Genomic DNA, 22700 nt, shown 5'->3' with positions numbered 1-22700 from the left:
CATTGAACTGAAAAAGTTTGGGCAATCCTATTTTTTCTACACCATTCTAATTTTTTCCTAATGAACTGACATCCAGACACATCTTCAGACTGTGGATTTGAAAATATATGCTTATGTTGTGCTCGAACAGGTATATAAATTGGCTGATGGAGGATAGGTAGAGGTTCATGCCCATGTTGCAATATGTGATGGGCTGATACTGTGAGCCGAAAACCTGGAAGGTGACTCCAAACTAACAACAGGATGTCAATGCTATGGTATAACAGTTGTCCATTAAGACACGTGGCATTTGTGATTATTTGATAAAATGTAGTTCTTGATTGTAAACAAAATGCCGGCGACGATGCCGCCCCGCTACCCCACCTTACCCTCCTCCACACCCATCCCATCGTTGCTGCCCAAACCAGAGGCACCTAGGATCAGAGCTCCCGAGCAGCGCCGAGTCCGGCGATGGCCATCGGTTCAGTGCAGCTCGGAGGTGTGATTTGGTTCAGTCTCCACTGCGCCTGTCGTCTCCGGTGTGGACTGCTGCAACAATGCCTCATGGTGCTTCGTGGCGCTTGCAGTTCTTGACCGTGAGCGCCACCGGCCGTCCCCCACAGAGATCCGGCCGGCACGAGCCCCGGACGCGGCCATCACCACCAGATCCGGCGGCCACGGGCCCGGGCACGCCCATTAGCACTGGATCCGGCGCCGCCACTGAAGCCACGCCGGCCATCTACGCGCGAGCAACTCCGGCGTTGGGGCGCGCCGGGAACCGCCACGCCTTGCTCCTCTAGCACGCTGGAGACGTGAAGGGGAGGATCCCCTAACTCCCCTGCCAACCGTCACGGCATGCGACCTCCTCTCCCTTCGAGCTTGCCGGCCCCTCGTCTCCTACAGCCGTGCAGTCCGGCGACCACAGCCGTGCAGTCCGCGCCCGTGGCCGTGCAGCTCGGACAAGTGCGCAAACGCATTGAAGTTCCTTGCTCATGTGCGTGCTGCTCGATGAACACAACTGCACTGCAGCTCCTGGATGGTGGACTGCGGAAGGTGCGGGGCTCCTCCGACGTGCTTCGGTGGCCAAGTCCTTCCCTCTGTGTTGCTCGTTGCCTGATTCCCGACACCGGCGGGGCCAAAAGAGGAGGAGAGGGCGGCAACCTACCTCTACGTCTATGCCTTAGCTCACGGGTGTGCCTCAAGTTTACTGTAAGCTGTTAATTTCTACGTGTGTGACCATCTCTCCACATAGCTTCGTGGAGAATCAATGGCGTTATGCGCATGCAGTAGGATTTTTTAACTCTTGTTTCTTGAAATATAAGTAGGCTACTTCAATTTTGCTGGATATAGTCACCCTGTTGGATTCAATGAACCCCCACGTTGGAGTAGTTTGCTAGCAGTAAAGTTAAACTGAGGAGTGGAAGCCTAGACTTTGGAAAGATCTTCTTTGGATAGGACCAGTTCCCCTGTGAAAATTTCCCTATGTTCGTCTGATATTTCTCATAAGCAAGATTGCACTATTTTACAATTTAATTCGACAATTGTTTGCCACATTCCCGATTCAGATAGATTCTCTGGAGGGAATACAACGGGAATGTCCCGATTCATATAACTCCAAAGAAAGGATTGGTGATTGCAGAGTTGCGCTCGGCTCCAGCGACATTCAGGACGGCCTTGTCAACCTTGTCCCTTGCCAGAAACAAGATCTCGTCGCCTTCCGGTTTATCAAACCCGCACAGCTCGAGAAAATATATGCCCCCGAGACACCCAACTCTCTCCTGCAAGGCACAGAAAAGATCATCAATGTCGGATTGTGCAGCAGGTTAACACATCATTCTTTACCGGTCATGGGAATAGGGAATTCGCCTGAAATGTAGCATTCGTAAGTCTGATCTTTCTGAATTTCTCCTCTTCAGGATTCTTAAACACGTTTCCGATGTAGGTGAGGAGTGTATGAAAAGCCCTCTTTACTTCAGCGTCCTCCTCTTGTCACAACATTAGCCTCATGTAGGTAAGTATAATCAAATGATTATAATGTCCTGATTTATTTTATATGTAAGTTAAGCAAAATCAGCATCATATAACTAGTACAGTTTATATTAAGGTTTGTGAATACTGGAGTAGCATACAGTACACCAACATCACTGATTGAGCTGTTAACTAATGATACCAAGGTTCAAAACAAAACAGGAAACCGAACCTGGCAAGTCATTCACGATAAGACAGTGAATCCATGCCCTTCCTCCTCTCCTCCACAACGGGACAACAACCGGATGATGTCGTGCAGTTCCTTAGCTCCTGGCCTGCGGTTCAGGAAGCTTCGGTGTTCAGTCTGATTTTTTTTGGCGCGTGGTTCAGGCGACCTAGGTGTTCAGTCAGACTGCAGTTCGCCGGCGAGATCCTAGCCGCCATGCAGTAGGGCCAGCGAGACCCACCCTATATATAGATGATTCAGAACAGTTTCTTCCCACATTTTTCTGGATTTTGCATGTGCGGTTCAGTGAGATCCCAGCAAATATTCTGTGTGTATTTTTCAGATTATGGCTGTTGATTTGGGTGAATTCAGTTTCCAATGAAGTTTGTTAAATCTCTCTGTGTAGTTGCGGCTGGCATCGGCATGAGGTTCACTTCGCCATGGTAGCTTGGATGCCTCGGCGTTGCACGTTTTCATTTGTTGTGGTGCCATGTGGTGTGTGGGGCGTGCAGCTCAAGCAAGCGGGCATGCAGTTTAGTCCGCTGGGATATGATGTATTGTGTGTAAAAAATATTTGTTGAGAAGTTCATTTCAACAAGCATTAATGGTTAATTTTCAAGGGAAAAATGTGTTGATGCAGCCCACTTCGAGGCGTCTTGTGATTCACCTCATTCAATGAGGAGTCTTGTTGTCTCATGCAGTTTGCTATAAAAAGAGATAGATGTGGCTTTGAAGCTCACTTTGTTCTCTCATCCAGTTTGCTATAAAACTCCTATGTGGTTCACTTGTAAACATGAAAAAAATAACTCAATGAAGCTCGCTTCTCATTACACGTAGTTCACTCACTCAGTCCCTCTGGTCCACTCGCCCGGCCTACGCATGTAAAAAATAAATAAGTATAAAAAGGACAACGAAAACACATGGGGTTCACTTCCTGTAGTGCCATGGTTCACTTACTTCGCAATGTGAAGTACAGAAAAATATTACGAAGACGACAAAAAAAAGTAATGTGGTTCACTTTTTGATCATGTTGGGGTTCACTTGCCCTTGTCTCTGCGGTTCACTCTTGTCCACAAAAAAAATGCTACAAAAGACAAAAAAATCATAAAAGTAGTTATAAAAAGACAAAAGAAATCATGATGTTCACTTGCCCGTCTGATGCAGTGCGGTTTTTAGTCTGGTGCAGTGCGTTTTTCTGTCTGATGCAGTTCCCTCGTCGATTTTGGCGTCGCAAAAAATAGTGTCTGCATTTCGGTAAAATCAAAACTTCTCTTAACCCATAAGGAATTATAGAGAGTGCTCTACATGAAAAAGTTGCGCCTCGACGATATCTTTCGCCCAAAACTGGCTGCTGCCACTTGACGTCCGTAGAACGGTTTTCAAAACTAACTTAAAACCGTAAGGAATCTCGGAAAAAATATACATATGAAAGTTGCGCCTCGTCCATAGCTATCCAACGGCGTATCACATGCCTCGTTTCGACAAACAGTTAAAAAACTGGAGCGAAAACAGTACCGAAAAACTCAAAAAAATTTGAAAAACACAATTTCATGATTTAGTAAAGTTGAAACTGCTCTTAAACCGTAACGAATTAGAGAAAATAATATATATGAAAAAGATGCGCCTCGACGATATCTTTCCAACGGTGTATCATTTGCTTCACTCCGATGAGCGGTTTAGAAAAAAAATGGAAAAAACACTCGCTGCAACTCGTCATGTGCCGCGCCGTTTTCAAACAATGACGTGCACTTGCGTTGAGCGTGCAGTTCGGAAGTGTTAGCCGAATAACTATTCTGCTAATATTAGCAGAATAGACTGGCTATATATATCCGCATTATAAGCAAAAAATAATAATCCCCTCCTAAGTCAAATTAACCTCTCTTGTTGTGAGGCAAAAAGTAGTGATGGACCAAGCGGGCCCACAGATGGAAAGCATCGATATCGCTGATAACCGCTTAAGTGGGTGCGAGAGGACAACCACCATGGCTTTGCATGTGGGCCAAACATATATATGTTGAATACCCAAAATGCACAACTTTGATGTCCCACATGCCTCAAAAATGGTAAACCATGCACCCACACAGAGCGAGGTTCATGAAGCGTACTACATATGATGGTCCCCTTCCCCCCTCTTTAGCGCATACTATATGCTCCTGCCGTAATATGTACAACCTAAAAGAATCCTCATCGATGGTGAAATTAATTAACCTCTCCCGATGTAGGTCAAAGTGACGCATGCATGCATCGACGATGGCCTCGTGGGCCCACAGATGGAAGCATCACACGTGAGTGTCCTAGCTAGGATAACCACCCCGTGCATGCATGTGGCCCAAATAGGTGTTGTGTGATGTTTGAATAGCCAATTTCACAATTTTGATGTGGCACGTGCCTCGGAAACCGAAAAGTCCCGACACTAAGTGAGGTGTACTTGTTCACGGACGCGTACGTATAGTATATATGCTAGTCCCCTCCCACCTCTTCGACGCGTACTATATACCACCATAACACAAACAAAAAAGATTCTACCTTGCTGGTCAAATTAACCTCACTGCCGGCTGTTCGTCAAAGTGATGGACGACGACCTCGCGGGCCCACAGAAAGCGTCACACGCGAGTATCGAGTGTCGTGTAGGACAATCATCGACTGCATGTGGCCAAAACATGTATGTATGAAAGGGCCAACCCACACGGTGGCTCACAACTCGTAGTGTACTGTGAGCCACCCGCCACCCCTAGACGCACACACCCACACACACCGTGAATCCACCGCAACTACGATGCATGTTAAATTAATTATCCAGCGGTGAACATATGTTACCAAAGGAGGGACGTTTTAATTTCGAAAAAATCACAGAGATCATTAAGACGTTTTAGTACATTAATTGATTGATTTTCTATGGGTATAATGTGCAAAAATCAAATTTGAGCTACATGCACACGTGACAGTGCACCTAAATGGATTGCAAAAACACATGTGTCTCACTGGGTGCATGTTTACTACCCGTGCAACAAATTTCAAACATTGAGAATCTTGAGTTTTAAATTCTAGTACATCCAAAACTTATTTGAAGTTCATGAAACTTATCGTGTTGTCATATGGACACCAATACAAAGTGGCATTGTATTTTTTGTCAAATTTGAGACCAGTTTTGATGTAATCTTTATCTAATTACAAACGGGAGATTATTAATAATTGGGAACCAATATCCCAAACGGATTATTTATTCGAACCGTGAACGTTAGACCAACAAAGGATACGTGCCATGCTTCGGTTAAGCAATAAAGCGGCAACATTAATCATCCAAATAGAAAAACAATATACGTGCCGCCTCGCGACCCGTGTGCCGTGCGAGCAGGCGTGAGTTGACGGGACGCATGCAAGCAGTCCGCCGCGTAGGCAGACTGGGAGGCGTGCGTGCAGGTGTGTGAATTGACGGAGGCGTGCTCGCTGCACAGTGTCATCGGGAGGCGTGCGAGTAGCTGTGTGAAACTTTGGTAGGCATGCCAGCAGTCCGGTGCGCAGGCTCACCGGGAGACAAACCATCGGTTTGACCGCCGCCCGCGTCTCTCGCACAACTCCCACTACTCCATATTAATGGGGCGCCCGAGCGGCCGCACCCCCCATCCTCGCCACACACACAATCCTCTCTCTCCGCTTGCATCCTCGACGCCGCTCTCAGTCCTCAAAGCCGTCAGTGTATGAGGACGCCGCCGAAGCGCCCCATCGGAGGGAGTGGCGACGCCGGGGCTGCTAAAGCACCGGAGCACGGCGTGGAGATGGAGACAGAGGTTGCCGTCACTGCCGGTGAGTTATCGCTGCACCCTGACATCGTCGACGGCGTCGAGCTTCCACTGCCGGAGGTGGAGTTCCACACCGACTCTGGTGACGACCCCGGCGACGACTCCGACGACCACTCCGGCGACGACTCCGACGACGACGGACAGCCGGTTAGTCATCTATACCCATTTATGTGTCAAATAGATCATAGGATTTCTCTGGTTACTCCTGCCTTACCCTTTTTGGAATAGAAATCCTATGGTTATGTTCTCCCAATTCATGAAATCTGAGTAAGTTTCGTTAGATCCGTGCAGTGTATTGATTGTTTGAATGGTACAAGTGATAAGTGATTAGTTGTTTCATCTATGCAAATGATTTCTGCTAGTAATCCGACTAGGGTTAGTGTTCGTGCTAATAATTCCTAGCCAGGACTTGACAATTGATTTTGAATGACCTACATATGTCTGTGCCATTATTTTCTTCAAGATTGGTCTATACATAGACAACTATGCTTAAAATCGAACCATAATCTCTGGATATGTATAAATAAATAGCCATAAATTCCTAATCTCACTTCATGGCATGTAATCATTGATTTGATGCCAAATTTGTTTTACTATTTGTATAGATGATGTCTGACGACGTGGACAGCGAGGATGAAGATGGCCAGAGGAGGTACAAGAGGCAAATCCTGGGGGAGCTTTATGTGGGAAAGCATAACAGGCTTATTAGGACCTGGAACGGCGGCTATCGATGCCCATTTTGCAACCACAAGCTTCATGACGTGTATCTAAGTGTTCTGGCGCATGCAAGAGGACGGGCCGTTGGCTCCTTCAAGCAGAAGTATTCTCGCAGGATGGCGCACGGTGCGTACGCCTAGTACCTGGAGAAGCTTCAGGATCGTGCCGACATGTGAGACGAGATGTGGGATCGAACTATGTACGCTTGAGTATGCTTAATGACGGTTGAACTATGTACTTATGGTTGAACTATGCCTGTGTACGTGTACGCTTATTATCTATGTCTGAGTATATTTAATCTATGTTTACTTATGTCTAACTGTGGGATATGGATGCAGTCAGTTCGGTTGATGGAATCTACCTCCGTCTTGGTTTATTGGTCCCCTTTGTAATTTGTGTTAAATTTTGACCAAAGGTTTAACTGACAAAATATTAGTGCAGGTAAGCAAAAATTATATCGTTGGATGGGTATTTGAGCATAGTGTTCAATGATATAATTTTTGGTGACATGCATAAACATTTCTTAGTTAAATATTTGGTCAAAATTTGGTAATTATTACAAAGGGGACCAATAAACCAGGACGGGGGCAGTACGTCAATCACACACGGTTCCCAAAATTGGAACTGTGTGCAATGACTTTCATTTTGCCTGTTGCGTCAATCACACACGGTTGGCTCTAGCAAACCGTCGCCTCCAAAAAAATTTTTCAGACAGAAAACCCTCACCATCAATTCAAAAAAGAAAAAATAAAACCCTCACCATTACCATGTCACAAAAAACCTCACCCCGCCCGCCACCCCCTCCGGTCCCCATTCACACCTGCACAAGCTCCTCCGCGTCTATGCATGGCACCGCCTATCGCGCGGTAAACACTTAGCTCGACGCTTGCCGCCGCCGCCAGGCTGCCGGCAAAGCCCACTGCATTTTGCCACTTCCGCTTGCCGCCGCCTATCGCCATCGACTTTGTCGACGCTGCTCGCGGTCGACCCAACTCCGCTCGGTTGGGGAATATGCCGTACTGAGGGTTCTTTCTCATGGACAACAAGGTAACTAATTTAATGAGATATTATCTTATCTCTTATCCCGGTTCATCTGCCTCCTTTAATCACCCGGCCGAAATCGCCGTGAATTCATTTTTATTTGAGCTGATTTGAGGGTTTTCTTCCGTCAATAGAGTGTACAGTGCACGGACACATCAGGACCTTGCGGCCTCTGCCAGACATTCCATCTCACTGTACCAGATGACTTGAGGATGCACGCGGTATGTTCAATCTCACCCTAAATCGGCTGGCATGGCCTACTTTCCTGAACATATTCTAAATATTACTACATTTGGATAAAAGGTGCCACATGCACCATATACGTCAAAGGGGATTTTCCCCTCTTCTTTCTATATTAGGAAAATTAATGATGTATTGTTCTTTCGATTACTCTAATATTTCCATGACATCATGTTTACCCTATTTGTTTAATTATAATTTTCTGTCCTCGATTTCGACTGTTGTACAGTTCTTTCAATTGGCCCATATTTGCATGTTACCATATTTTCTTTAACAACCCTACCATTTTCTGCAGCGCGTCCCTTGCTATGCAACAGAATCTGTAGTGCCTTTACATAAATCAAGACTGCAGGGATGTCATACTGCACACAAACCATGGATTTGCAATCGTTGCTACTGTAAGACTTGATGAACATGGTGACTCCTATTTTGGCACTTGCTTTTGGAAAGAAATTTCAAAGTTTTATGAACTGAAAGCTGGCACTATAATTGCACTGCACATAAAAGGGCCTGGTCATGAGATATATGGTAACTTCCCCGACGATATCATCCGTCCAGACTTTGTTCGAAGTAAGTTTTCTTTTCAACTATCTACATGTTGACTTACCCAGCAATATCAAATGAATCGTGTAGTATTTAAGCAACCAACTGTTATTCCCTTTTCTTACTATATTCCTACCTAATAACTTCTAGTTACCAATACACTTTTCTATTGCCCTGTTTTAACTAAATATTCTCTGTACTCCCATTTCTATCAGAAAGCGCCGCTGACAAGGAGACTCCGGAGGTGGAGAACGGGGCTGCCAACAAGCGGAGGCGGGGTGAGCTAGAACCGCAAGAGACTCCAGCAGGCCTAGACTTCATCAGCAGCCTCCCCGATGATATGTTGACAGTCATCATCTCCCTCCTCCCAATCAAATATGGGGCACGGACAACCGTCCTTTCCCGGCGGTGGCGCCCCTTATGGAACTCCAGCCCTCTCGACCTCATTGACACCCACGAGCTCTGCCATGGCTATCGCAAAAGCTTGGATGAGTTCTCCAAGATCCTCGGCAGTCACCTTGGCCCAACCAGAGGCCTTAGAATGGGCAAGTTCCGTTCCAACGGCAAGGACTGAGCCAAGCTTGACGACTGGTTCCGATCCCCCGCCCTAGATCAGCTCGAGGAACTCACTTTTGATGATGGGCATATGCGGTCGCTGCCAACGTCCGCACTCCGCCTCGCGCCCACGTTGCACGTCGCCAAGTTCAGGAACTGCCAACCCCCCCCCCCTTAATGATGCGCCCGCTCTTATTCTATCATGACTGAAGCACCTCGAGCTCGTAGCCGTCTGCCTCTCAAATGGTGACATGGAGCGCCTGCTCCGTGGTTGTACTGCACTCGAGTACCTTCGTCTTCAGGAAATCAATGGGTTGAGTACCTTCCACATCACCTCCATGACTCTCCGGACTATTTATGTGTGTTGCTGGTGCGGCAGGAAGACATCACACCACGGTATGGTCATTGAGGACACACCTACACTTGAGAGATTACTTGTAGTTGATCAAGAAGGTCCAACAAGAATCAATGTCATTTCTGCGCCGAAATTGACAGTGGTGGGCTACTCGTCTGACAAATACTCTTGTTATTGGATCCACACCCGTTCAGGTACAACAGCCGCCTTCTACCTCTCCTTCTACAAATTAATATTATTTCTAATTTTGAAGATGTTTGTTCGTCTGTCATTCAGAAAATGATTCCGACAAGCTTGACCCCGAAACTGCGCATAGTGAAGGTCTTGGCACTAGAATCTATCGGCCCCAACCTGGAGCAAGTTGTCAGTTTCCTGAGATGCTTTCCGTGCCTGGAGAAGCTATATATCGAGGTAATGTTCGTTTCCTGTTATATGTTAACCATAAGGGAGTTCAATTTGTGACACCTTTTTCCAAGTTTACAATGACAATGTACTACGATTTCTGAAGGATTCTTTTGGAGGATTTCAGTACATACATGTCCCCCCATATTGGTTGCTTGATCCGTATGGTTACAATAAATAAGCATTTCTCCTTTGGATTCATCTGTACTAGTTTTCTTAGGGAACTTTTCATCCACTCCAACCTCTTGTGAGGAAGGCTACATTGTTCTAGAATGTAATCAAATGCCCATGTTAATCATGTCAGATCGAAGATGGCATGTTAGTGCATTTTACAAATCCTGCAAACCAAATAGGCATGTAGTAATGTTCAAAACTGCATGTAGGCACTAACACGTTTTCTTCTTTTGCAGATAAGATTAGGCCCAGTGGTGGATAATGTGATACAATATAACAATCATGTCGAATGCCCAGATCTGCATCTCTCAGAAATTACTTTGAACTCCTACCAAGGGACCTTACCGGAGGTTATATTCGCCAGGTTATTTGTTCTCACAGCAAGGGTGCTAAAGGAAATGAGGTTTGCCCTACATTTATTTCACAAAAATGAATGGTTTGTTGATCAGCGCCGGCGCCTGTGGTAGAATGGAATAGGCTCCAAAAATGCTGAATTTCATTTTGGAACTTCAGATGACATAGTAATCGGAAGTCATCGTGTCAACCCCATACATGACTTCTCAGTGGCTGGCCCCTTTGCAAAAATTGTGAGGTTTCGAAACCAGACTTAGAAGTGGTAATATTAGTTTGAACCTCTTTGATATCCATGTTCAGCGGATCAGCGCGAGCGTTCGCAGCTGATGAGCTGAATTTCATTTCCAATATCAGTTTGAACCTTGTAATCTTCGAATTTGAGCCATATAACTCTGGAATTTGAACCTTGTAATATTTCGAGCTTTCGTGGTACAATCTTTGAAATGGCATCGTATGAGACTTGTATATTGGTAGCACTATTTTCACCTTAATATGCAATGGTCTTAGATTTTATTAACCATTCTCGAATCTGTTTACCTTGTCAATCTCACAGCACACAATCTATATAGCTAAATCGACTGCGATCTTCGACATTATTGGACACAGTTGGTTTCTTCCACTGTGTGCCCTGTAGAGCGCAGAATTAATTATCGCACTCGAGTAACCGTCATCACCCTTCTGTGTAACTTTCACCTCATCACCCACGGGTAAACTTATGACCGAAGTCATTCCACACACTTCGTTTTTACAAAGCTTTTTGCCAATAAACGCCCACGATTTGTCCCTCTTCTAGCCGTACGTGGACAAACTAGCCGGGCGGAAAGCTTGCGCGGTAAACAGCGCGGTAGCACGGGAACAGGCTCACCGATGATACATTTGGCGCCTCTTCGAGCCCACGCGTGCGGTGCGGTGTTGTCAAGCGTGCACTGGAATCCTCCGCTATGAACGCCGTGATAGGGCGTGATGATTACAGGCCAGCCGACCCCCATTTATTACAGCGGCCATTTAACCTTGTGTCTCTTCAACCTTTCGATCGCGCCCCACCATTGCAAGAAGCACACCCACCACGAGAAATTCTTAGAGGGTATCCTGCGCGGCTCCAATGGCGCTCCGAGCAGCTACCGACGACGAGCAGCAGTTCACCATGCGTGCCGTGGTGGACACCCACAAAAGGTTCATGGACCTCTCGGTGGTGTACACCAACGACCCGGTCTGGGTGGAGCACTCCATCCACATCATGGAGCTATTGCTTGCCAAGGAGAAGTACAAGGTGGTAGGGTTCGACCTCGAGTACACCCGCGCTCGTGCCTGGTCTCATCCCAAGGTCGTCGTCGCCCAGATGTGCGTGTGCCGCCACGTCCTCGTCTACCACTACTGCCTGGCCACAAGGCCTTGCGAGCGTTTCGCCAGGTTTGTCAACAGCCCCCACTACATGTTCTCTATGGTGGACATGACCAACGATGTAAAGGCGCTCGAGAATTCGGGCATCGCTAGCAAGAATCTTGTTGACATCCAGGTCCAATACAAGATCTGGGGCAGCAAGGAGCATGAGAAGGACTCACTGGTTCATCTCGCCGAGGCCATCATCGACCCCTACTACAGAGACATGAAGGATTCGTGCAACAAGGACAAGCGTGCCTGGCACTCGCCTGGATGGAGAAACTCGACAAAGCTCACGTCGTGTAGGTGGCCAAGGAGGCGTACACGAGCTACGACATGTACAGGCGGATCGTTGACATGAGGAAGTGCCTTCTTCCCCAAAACGGCCAGGGATCCAGCCGGAAGCAGAGCAATGGCAAGCGTCGTCGCAACAATAAGTAGATGATTAGATCCTAGTTTCTCCTACTTTAGTTTGCATGTAATTGCTTACTTTGGTGTGTGGAAATGTTATGTGTGTAGTCACTTGTGTAATTGTATGCTTAATTTGGTTATGCATTGCTGTCTTTTTAAGTATATATGTTGATGCTCTGTAGACAGAGCATAGATGTTGTGCGGACAAAGAAAATCACATCGCAGACGGACTAAACAATGTAACCCGTCAGTGATGTTTTCATCACTCACTCACAATTGTATACTAGCAATCGTTTGCTCACAACACAAACGGCTTGTTAGCAGTAATCGTCTGTGTTGTTATCGGTCTTCGCACACGTTTCCGATTACAGACCTGTTTCCCGCGTATCACACACATCTTGTTAAGTTGAACCGTTTCTGTTCTCTTGTCTCAACCGCAAACAGTTCATCCGAGTGAACCGCATGCCGTATATCGCACACACCTTGATCTGGCTGACCGTTTCTTTTGTATTGCCTAATCACAAACAGTTCATCCGAGTGAACCATATGTTGTACATCGCACACACCTTCATCTGGCTGCCTGTTTCTTTTGTTCCTCCTCATCGCAAACAGTTAATTGAACTGATCCGTATGCCCTCCATCGCACACGCAACTAAAATCTGAACCGTGTTTGATGCATCCTCCATCGCAAATGTTTTGCACCTTTTTTGATGGTTTTTTACACCACCGTTTGTGATTATTGCATCGCACACAGTTTCGTCGAAGGGTCTCTAATCGTAGTGTTGCGTTAGCAACATCCTGTAGTAGTGAATTACGATCACGACTAGAAGATCTTTTTTCATTGTAGGACCTTGACTTGGAGCATCTCTCTTTGCTTCCATTCTTGTAGAACTTGTTGAAGTTCTTCACCATTAAGCTCAATTCTTCATTAGAGACTTGCTTCTCACTTGATGTTGTAGGAGCATCACTTGAAGCTTTGTAACTACCTTATCCTTGAGTGACATCTCATGAGCAACAATTCTGCCAATGACTTCCATGGGCTTGAGATCTTTGTAATTGGACATCATTTGGATCAAAGTGCACACGATATCGTATTTTCCATTCAAGGCTCATAGGATCTTCTTTATGATGAATTTGTCGGTCATCTTTTCACTTCCTAAGCCGGCAATCTCATTTGTGATGAGAGCAATCCTAGATTACATTTCGGCGACTCCTTCACCATCCTTCATCTTGAACTTGTCAAGTTTATTTTGAAGCACATCCAACTTGGATTCCTTGACGGACTCGGTACCTTCATGCATATCAACCAAAGTATCCCAAATTTCTTTTGCATTCTCAAGGCGGCTGATTTTGTTGAATTCTTCGAGGCACAATCCATTGAAGAGAATATCGCAAGCTTGTGCATTGTATTGCGACATCTTCATTTCATCCGTTGTTGCTTCACGATCCAGTTCTTTTCCATCCTCTAAGAAATCACCTTGCAAGCCAATATGCACAACAACCCAAATGGTGGGGTTATGACCAAGAATATGCATTTTCATCTTATGCTTCCAACTAGCAAAATTTGTACCATCAAAGTAAGGACCTCTACAGTGATAATTTCCCTTGCTAGACGCCATACTCTCCTAGGTTGTGAAACCAAGGCTATGATCACCAAAGCTATGGAAATCAAGGCAAATGGAGCCAAAGCTCTGATACCACTTGTAGGATCGAAAGTATGTCTAGGGGGTGATTAGACTACTTGACCAAATAAAAATCTTTCCTCCTAATTTTAGTTGTGGGCAGATTTTAGCAATTAGCACAAGTCAAGCAATCAACCTACACATGCAATTCTAAGTGTACAATAGCGGAAAGTAATACATTGCATATGAAGGTAAAGAGAAGGGTTTGGAGAAGGAAAACACAATGGAGACACGGAGATTTTTGGCGTGGTTCCGATAGGTGGTGCTATCGTACGTCCACGTTGATGGAGACTTCAACCCACGAAGGGTAATGGCTGCGCGAGTCCACGTAGGCTCCACCAGCGAAGGGTCCACGAAGAAGCAACCTTGTCTATCCCACCATGGCCATCACCCATGAAGGACTTGCCTCACTCGGGTAGATCTTCATGAAGTAGGCGATCTCCTTGCCCTTACAAACTTCTTGGTTCAACTCCACATCTTGACGGAGGCTCCCAAGCGACACCTAACCAATCTAGGCGACACCACTCTCCAAAAGGTAATAAGATGATGTGTTGATAATGAACTCCTTGCTCTTGTGCTTCAAATGATAGTCTCCCCAGCACTCAACTCTCTCTCTCTCTCTCTTAGTTTTGGCTATGGTGGAAAGATTGATTTGAGTGGAAAGCAACTTGAGGAAGGCTAGAGATCAAGGTTCAAATGATAGGAATGGATTCTCTTGATCTCAACACATGAGTAGGTGGTTCTCTCTCAGAAAATGTATGGTGGAAGTGTAGGCACGTTCTGATGGCTCTCTCGCAAATGGAGAAGGGGGTGGAGGGGTATATATAGCCTCCACACAAAATCCAACCATTACACACATTTGACTCATCTTGGTGGGACTTAATGGTTTAACTCGGTGGCACCGATTAGTTCAAAAATGTGAACGTTAGGAATCTCGGTGGGACCGACTGGAACAACTCGGTGGGACCGATGTGCTAGGGCTTAGGGCAAACCGCATCTCGGTGGCACCGATTGCATCAACTCGGTGAGACCGAAGTGAAGCAATAAGGCAATAGAGACTTGGTCAAGCCATCTCGGTGAGACTGATTGCTATTTCGGTGAGACCGAAATAATTGCAATAGGCAATAGAGAGTTGGCAAGGCCATCTCGGTGAGATCGAGATCCATATTGGTGTGACCGAACTGTTAGGGTTTCTAGCAGTGGCTATGTCATATGAACTCGGTGGCTCCGGGTAGAAAGAATCGGTGGGACCGAGTTGGAGTTTAGGGTTTGGACATATTTGGATGGAGAAAGTGGCTGGGGTTTTTTGGAGCAGTATCACTAAGCATCTGAGCAAGCAAGCCATTAAGCAATACCTCATCCCCTTTTAATAGTATTGGCTTTCCACTCAATGTGATCTTGGATCACCAAAATAAAGATGAAGAGTCTTGAGCCTTTGCCAATATTTGTCCTTAGCATTTTGAGGGGTCCACATCTCTAGTCCATGCCATGCCATACATTGAACTTCCTGAAATATTTATCTTGAATGGATATTAGTTCAATGAGCTATATGTTTTTATGAATTGCCAAAACCACCCGGGGATTAGTTGCACTTTCAAAAGCATTCAGAAAAATATAGAACTCTTTTGTTTTGCTACATAATTGAAGGGTATGGATCCATAATGAAAAGTCAACAATTAACCTAAAAAACTATACATAACTATTTTATTTTCACATATTGTCAATTGATTTTCTACTTACGTGTATTAGATAAATTGATACACCTCATGTCAGATACATAGTTTAAGTTGAAAAAATGATTGCTAAATAGTAAATACGATGGCATGGATGAACTGACTATGGTGAAAGGCGTTGAAGTGGTTGCATGGGAGCTCGCAAAACGTACCCGCCAATTCTTTAAGAAAGGAACATTAACCTGGAGAAGTAACAAAGGCATATCTATAATCATGTTTCTGCCATGGATTGCCAAATAATTCTAAAGTTCTGTCCCTTCGTAGTTTCCACCATATATTTGATTTGCTCCGTGTGCTCTATAGATCATCTCTAATGTTTCTTTGTAATGCTTATACATGTCTCTTCTGATTTGGATTGTCAAGTTTAGTTCATTGAACTGAAAAAGTTTGGGCAATCCTATTTTTTCTACACCATTCTAATTTTTTCCTAATGAACTGACATCCAGACACATCTTCAGACTGTGGATTTGAAAATATATGCTTATGTTGTGCTCGAACAGGTATATAAATTGGATGATGGAGGAGAGGTAGAGGTTCATGCCCATGTTGCAATATGTGATGGGCTGATACTGTGAGCCGAAAACCTGGAAGGTGACTCCAAACTAACAACAGGATGTCAATCCTATGGTATAAGATTCATCATGCATTATAAGAGTTGTCCATTAAGACACGTGGCATTTGTGATTATTTGATAAAATGTAGTTCTTCATTGTCAACAAAAAAGTCAAAACTGTGAAAAGAGCAATGTGACTACAGAGTACAGAAATATGAAAAACCAAATTATAGTAATAAGTAACACCATGCACAATTACATATTCGAGAACATATTATAGAAATTGAACATGTACCTTCAACGGAGGCACATCCACACATGATAGCTATCTACTCCCTCTGTTTCTAAATATAAGCCTTTTTTAGAAATTTCAATATGGACTACATACAGATGTATATAGACATATTTTAGAGTGTAGATTCACACACTTTGCTCCGTATGTAGTCCGTATTAGAATCTCTAAAAGGGCTTATATTTAGGAATGGAGGGAGTACATTATTGGCATTATTTACCAACTACAATCATTCAGATATCTAAAATTGCCTCAAACCATGTATAACGATATTAGTTATTTATGCGCATCAAGCAATATAACACTCCGCACATGATAGCTATCTACTCCCTCTGTTTCTAAATATAAGCCTTTTTTAGAAATTTCAATATGGACTATATACAGATGTATATAGACATATTTTAGAGTGTAGATTCACGCACTTTGCTCCGTATGTAGTTCGTATTGAAATCTTTAAAAGGGCTTATATTTAGGAATGGAGGGAGTACATTATTGGCATTATTTACCAACTACAGCCACTCAGATATCTAAAATTGCCTCCAACCATGCATATGGATATTAGTTATTTATGCGCATCAAGCAATATAACACTCTCATTTCCAGGTAAGCAGTTTATGTGAATAGCATATCCTAGATGCAATGCGGATGTTTCAGGAAAATAGTTTATTGGCCCATAAGAGGAAAACACATATTTTGAATTTCTTATTGTAACATCAACACAAATTTATGTGGATCTTCTTTCCATCACTCTTACAACTTGAAAAATACTAATTGACATTGATGAAATCCTATTAGCAACAAAATTTTGCATCATGAGCCATGGAGCTTGGAATGAGCCTAGACTTGTCAATTATATGTACACATTTGCATATACCTGTAAACCATAGTGTTTAATTCCTCAATACAAGGAATAAGACCATAAAACCACATCATGATGCAACACATTATGTAGTGCAGCTCCTAATCAGCAACCGCCGTAGTTGGTACCGGATTTGCTGGAGGGTCTCATCAATAACACCATGACTATCTCCTGGGATGTACATCACACAAGAGAATAGAGGCGAGATGTACATGTAACTCTGCAAGCGGGTGCACGCTGGCATCAATGAAAATTCAAGGCTGCCAGATTGAGAATGGCACGGGGGGCTCTTGGGTAAGGATTTACTATGTTGATGTGGGATGCCACTTTTAAATCATATAGATCTTCCCTCCCATCCTCTCTCCTAGAGCTGCACCTTGAGGGGAAAAGACAGGAGACGGAAGTAGGCGGCGACTGGGCGAAGACGAAGGAGTCCTTCCACCACGAAGCATAGGGATGATAGAGAACTGCTACATGAAGGGCTGTGAGCCAAAAGAGAACGACAGAGATGACCAAGAGGAGGCGGCGGCTGTACCTACAGGAACGGGGGTGAGGAGGAGTGTAAGGGCATATTTCTCCCTAAGTAGTTTTGGTGATTGATGACAATGCATTTGCGGACTAATCGTGTGCATTGAGCATTTCAGATATCTCATGTCTAGGCACAGGACGATTCGGTGACCCTCGGAGCCTATCGAAGATGGCTGTTCTCTATGTTTCTTTTCGGTGGATTTGAGTCGTAGGAAAGCCATACTATTAAGAGGGGGTCCGCTTCGGAAAGGTTAGGGTGGAATCAACACGTACACATCTGTTCCTTTGCACCACCTTTCCTTCGCTTCGATGGAGCACCGTCCATTTATCCTTGTCTCTGCGATATGAAGGCTGCCAAATGCTAAAGCCTATGTGGCGTGCGGTAGTACTGCTCAAGGGAGCGGTAGTACCGCTCCTGGTGAGCGGTAGTACCACTGCCTCCAACCCTGACGTTGACGCATGCAGAAGTAGGCGCGGATGTAATTTTTTTACTTCCGCCCCTACGCGGTAGTACCGCTCCCTGTGAGCGGTAGTACCGTGTCGGACTTTTGCACTGACCAACCTCAGCGGAAGTTGTTACGCAAGTAATTTATTACGTATGTGCGTTTTCAGTGCCAGTTGATGCCTGCCTTACGGTTGTACCGTAGGGGCGCACGGTAGCACCGCTCCGGCGGTTCTACCGCTCGTTGCCCTGTGCAACAGGCCCTCATCTGGTCACTACCGCGCAAGTGGTAGTACCGCACCATGCAGCGGTAGTACTGCAACCCTTTTGCGGTAGTACCGCGGCTGTGTGCGGTAGTACCGTGCCGCGTGGGCTGAGAGAGGGGATAACAGTTGGATCTTTTCCCCCACTATATAAAGGGGGTCTTCTTTCCCAAGAAGACTACCTCTCCCCTCCCCAAGCTCCATTGTTTCTCAAACCTCCATTTTCGCCCGATCTCTCTCCCTAGCCAATCAAACTTGTTGATTTTCTAGGGACTGGTTGAGAAGGCCCCGATCTACACTTCCACCAAGAGAAATTTGATTCTCCCCACTAATCCCTTGCGGATCTTGTCACTCTTGGGTGTTTGACCACCCTAGACGGTTGAGGTCACCGCGGAGCCATATTCCATTATGGTGAAGCTTCGTGCTGTCGTTGGGAGCCTCCAATTAAGTTGTGGAGATAGCCCCAACCTTGTTTGTAAAGGTTTGGTCGCCGCCTTCAAGGGCACCAATAGTGGAATCACGACATCTCGCATTGCGTGAGGGCGTGAGGAGAATACAGTGGCCCTAGTGGCTTCTTGGGGAGCATTGTGCCTCCACACCACTCCAACGGAGACGTACTTCCTCTCAAACGGAAGGAACTTCGGTAACACATCCTCGTCTCCACCGGCTCCACTCTTGGTTATCTCTTACCTTTACTTGTGCAAGCTTATATTATGTTGTATCCCTTGCTTCTTGTGTGCTTGTTGTTGTTGCATCATATAGGTTGCTCACCTAGTTGCACATCTAGACAACCTACTTTGATGCTAAGTTTAATTTGGTCAAGAAAAGCTAAAAATTGTTAGTTGCCTATTCACCCCCCCCCTCTAGTCAACCATATCGATCCTTTCAAGGAGGATGACATTGTCTCCCGGACCAAGAGGGGATCGTGGGGTGCGGCCGTGATCCGATTAGGCGGTCGACGACGCCGGAAGAGGCAAGAGTGTTGGTGGCGGCAGACACAACCCTAATCACGAGATGTGACGCCCGGATAGTTAAGCTACAGTGAACCTCTGCTAATGATGCCACGTCACTTCGATTACTGTTGCTAATCTCACGTTAGTTCGAAACCGATTTAAATTCAAAGTCAAAATCAAGCAAACAATTAAAGGTTTTCAAATATTAAAACTAAAATGTTCGGTTGGTGCCAAATAATGCATAGGTAATTATTGTCGAGAAACCACACTTTTATAAAATGTTTAAGTAAACTTAAATGAATAAAACAGTAGCTAAACCAATTAAATAAATGCCTTTTGAATTTTATAAAATATTAAACTATTTTGTTCAGGGGTAAAACTTTTTAAGACAGTAGTTGGAATTGTAACTCCATTTTAGGTGTGGGTTTTATTTTTGTAAAACTATAAAGTATTAAAGAAATAAAAGCAAACAGAAAAGACAAAAGGGGAAATAAAACAAAAATAAAAAGAAAAGCCCCCAGGCTAGTTGGGCCCCGGCCCAGCCAGTGGCCTGCCAGGCCGGCCCACTCCCTACCCTGGCCTATAACCCCCTGGGGGCACCGAACCCTAGCCCGATCCCCATTCCCCCCTCGCACTCCTCTCTCTCCCTCCTCTGCCCGATCTGGATCGGGGCAAACCCCGATCCCATCGGCCCGACGCCGCTGTCGATCCCCGCGGCCACTACGCCGGGGCCCACTCGCCGGGACGCCCTCCCGCCTCTGCGCGAATGCCCCCGACGCCCTGCGCCCGCCCGTCGCCGTCCACCGCCGCCTGGAGCTCCGCGAGCCCCACCGGAGCCACCCCGTCGCCCCCTTGCCGTCACCATCGCCTGGAGGACCACCTCGCCGGCCTGCTTCCTCCTCCCCGCCGGCCTGCCTCCACTCCATCCGCGTCGTCCCCGACGACCTCCTCGCCCCCCCCGCTGCCCCGTACCCCTACAACTCCCCCCGTGAGCTCCCCCCTCTCCTCCTCCGCTCTCTCTCTCGCACCCGCCCGTGCGACGACGTCGCCACGCCCCTGCTCCTGGCCGTGCCGAAGCGCGTGCGCGAACCGCGCCCGTGGCGACCCCCATCGCGCCCTTGGGGCGCGCTGATGTCGCCTCCCCACTCCATCGCTGCGGCCATCCTCGCCTTCTCGCACCACCACCGCGGCCATCTACGCGCGTGCGCGTCCGGCGCCCGCACTCACGGCGCCCCGCCCGCGCGGCCTTGCGCCTTGCTGCCGCTTGTGCGGTGGCCGCCGGCGCCTACCGCGCTCCCCCGCACCTGCCGAAGGCCGCCACTGCTTGTCTCGCCGACATGTGTGCCCCGCAGCTCCCCGCACCCGGTGCTGCTCCTGACGTCGCCGGCCACTGAGGCCCCCAGGCGCGCTCGCCCTCGCCTCTCCTGGCGTCGGGTGCGAGCACCCGCACCAGTTTGCCCGTCGCCCGCTTTCCCCTCGCCCGTTCGGGCGGCGCCCGTTGGCCGACCCGCTATGGCCCCTAGGGCCAATGACAGATGGGCCCCACGCCCAGAACGTTTTTATATAAAATAATAATTAAAAAATTAAAAATAATAATAAATAAATAAATAATAAAGATAATTAATTAACTTAATTAATCCTGTTAATATTAACTAATTAAGATTAATTAACCTAATAACTAATTGACCTAATTAACTACTGTTAATTAGCTAACAGCCCCTGACAGGTGGGACCCACCTGTCAGGTTGACCAGGTCAACGGTCAACGTTGACTGCTGACATCATGCTGATGCATTAATTAAATTTCGAATTAAATTAATTTATTAAATTATAAAAATGATTTAAATCTTTAAAATTTAATATAAAATAAACCGTAGCTCGGATGGAAAAACTTTGTACATGAAAGTTGCTCAGAACGACGAGACGAATCCGGATACGCCGCCCGTTCGTCCGCCACACATCCCTAACGTATCAAACTCGCAACTTTCCCCCTCCGTTTCATCTGTCCGAAAATGCGAAACATCGGGAATACTTTCCCGGATGTTCCCCCCCTTCGCCGGTATCACCTACTACCGCGTTTTGGGCACACCTAGCATCACGCTTTGTCTTGTCATGCACCTTCATGCTTATGTTTGCATTATATTTACTGTTTCTTCCCCCTCTTCTCTCGTTAGACACCGAGACCGACGCCGCTACTACCCAGTACGACTACGGTGTTGACAACCCCTCCTTCTCGGCTGAGCTTCCAGGCAAGCCCCCCCCTTGATCACCAGATATCGCCTATTCTTCTCTATACTGCTTGCATTAGAGTAGTGTAGCATGTTACTGTTTTCCGTTAATCCTATCCTGATGCATAGCCTGTCCTTACTACTACTGTTGATACCTTTACCTGCAATCCTACATGCTTAGTATAGGATGCTAGTTTTCCATCAGTGGCCCTACATTCTTGTCCGTCTGCTGTGCTATACTATCGGGCCGTGATCACTTCGGCGGTGATCACGGGTATATACTTATATACTCTATACATGACACCTGTGGTGACTAAAGTCGGGTCGGCTCGTAGGAGTACCCGCAAGTGGATCTTTGTGGCGGAGCGATAGGGCAGGTTGAGACCGCCTAGGTGAGAGGTGGGCCTGGCCCTGGACGGCGTCCGCGGTTACTTGGACATAACACGCTTAATGAGTTCTTGGTATTTGATCTGAATCTGGCCATTTGGTCTATACGCACTAACCAGCTACGCGGGAACAGTTATGGGCACTCGACGTCGTGGTATCAGCCGAAGCCTTCGTGACGTCAGCGACCGCGCGGCGCGCGCCGGATTGGACTGGAACGCCACTAGGCTAGGTCTGCTTCCGGCCGTGTTCGCAACGTGCAGGTGTGCAATGGGCGATGGGCCCAGACCCCTGCGCCATAGGATTTAGACCGGCATGCTGACCTCTCTGTTGTGCCTAGGTGGGGCTACGACGTGTTGATCTTACGAGGCCGGGCATGACCCAGAAAAGTGTGTCCGGCCAAATGGGATCGAGCGTGTTGGGTTATGTGGTGCACCCCTGCAGGGAAGTTTATCTATTCGAATAGTCGTGTCCCTCGGTAAAAGGACGACCCGGAATTGTACCTTGACCTTATGACAACTAGAACCGGATACTTAATAAAACACACTCTTCCAAGTGCCAGATACAACCCGGTGATCGCTCTCTAACAGGGCGACGAGGAGGGGATCGCCGGGTAGGATTATGCTATGCGATGCTACT

General features: G+C 46.5%; 1 long non-coding RNA gene across 2 annotated transcripts; it reads left to right on the top strand.

The window, feature by feature from the left end:
- The first annotated feature begins 313 nt into the window (after positions 1–313).
- LOC109733608 (uncharacterized) lies at positions 314–2817 on the top strand. Of its 2 annotated transcripts, none has more exons than XR_012181713.1 (4): positions 314–1170; positions 1545–1801; positions 1896–1990; positions 2580–2817. It is a non-coding gene; the product is annotated as an uncharacterized lncRNA (long non-coding RNA). The 2 variants fall into 2 exon arrangements; XR_012181712.1 differs by having other exon boundaries at positions 2170–2817.
- Positions 2818–22700: the final 19883 nt, after the last annotated feature.

This window comes from Aegilops tauschii, chromosome 4 (assembly GCF_002575655.3).
Source record: "Aegilops tauschii subsp. strangulata cultivar AL8/78 chromosome 4, Aet v6.0, whole genome shotgun sequence".
Lineage (NCBI taxonomy): Eukaryota > Viridiplantae > Streptophyta > Magnoliopsida > Poales > Poaceae > Aegilops > Aegilops tauschii.
The sequence above is the reverse complement of the archived record's forward strand: the minus strand, read 5'-3'. Positions and strand labels throughout refer to the sequence as shown.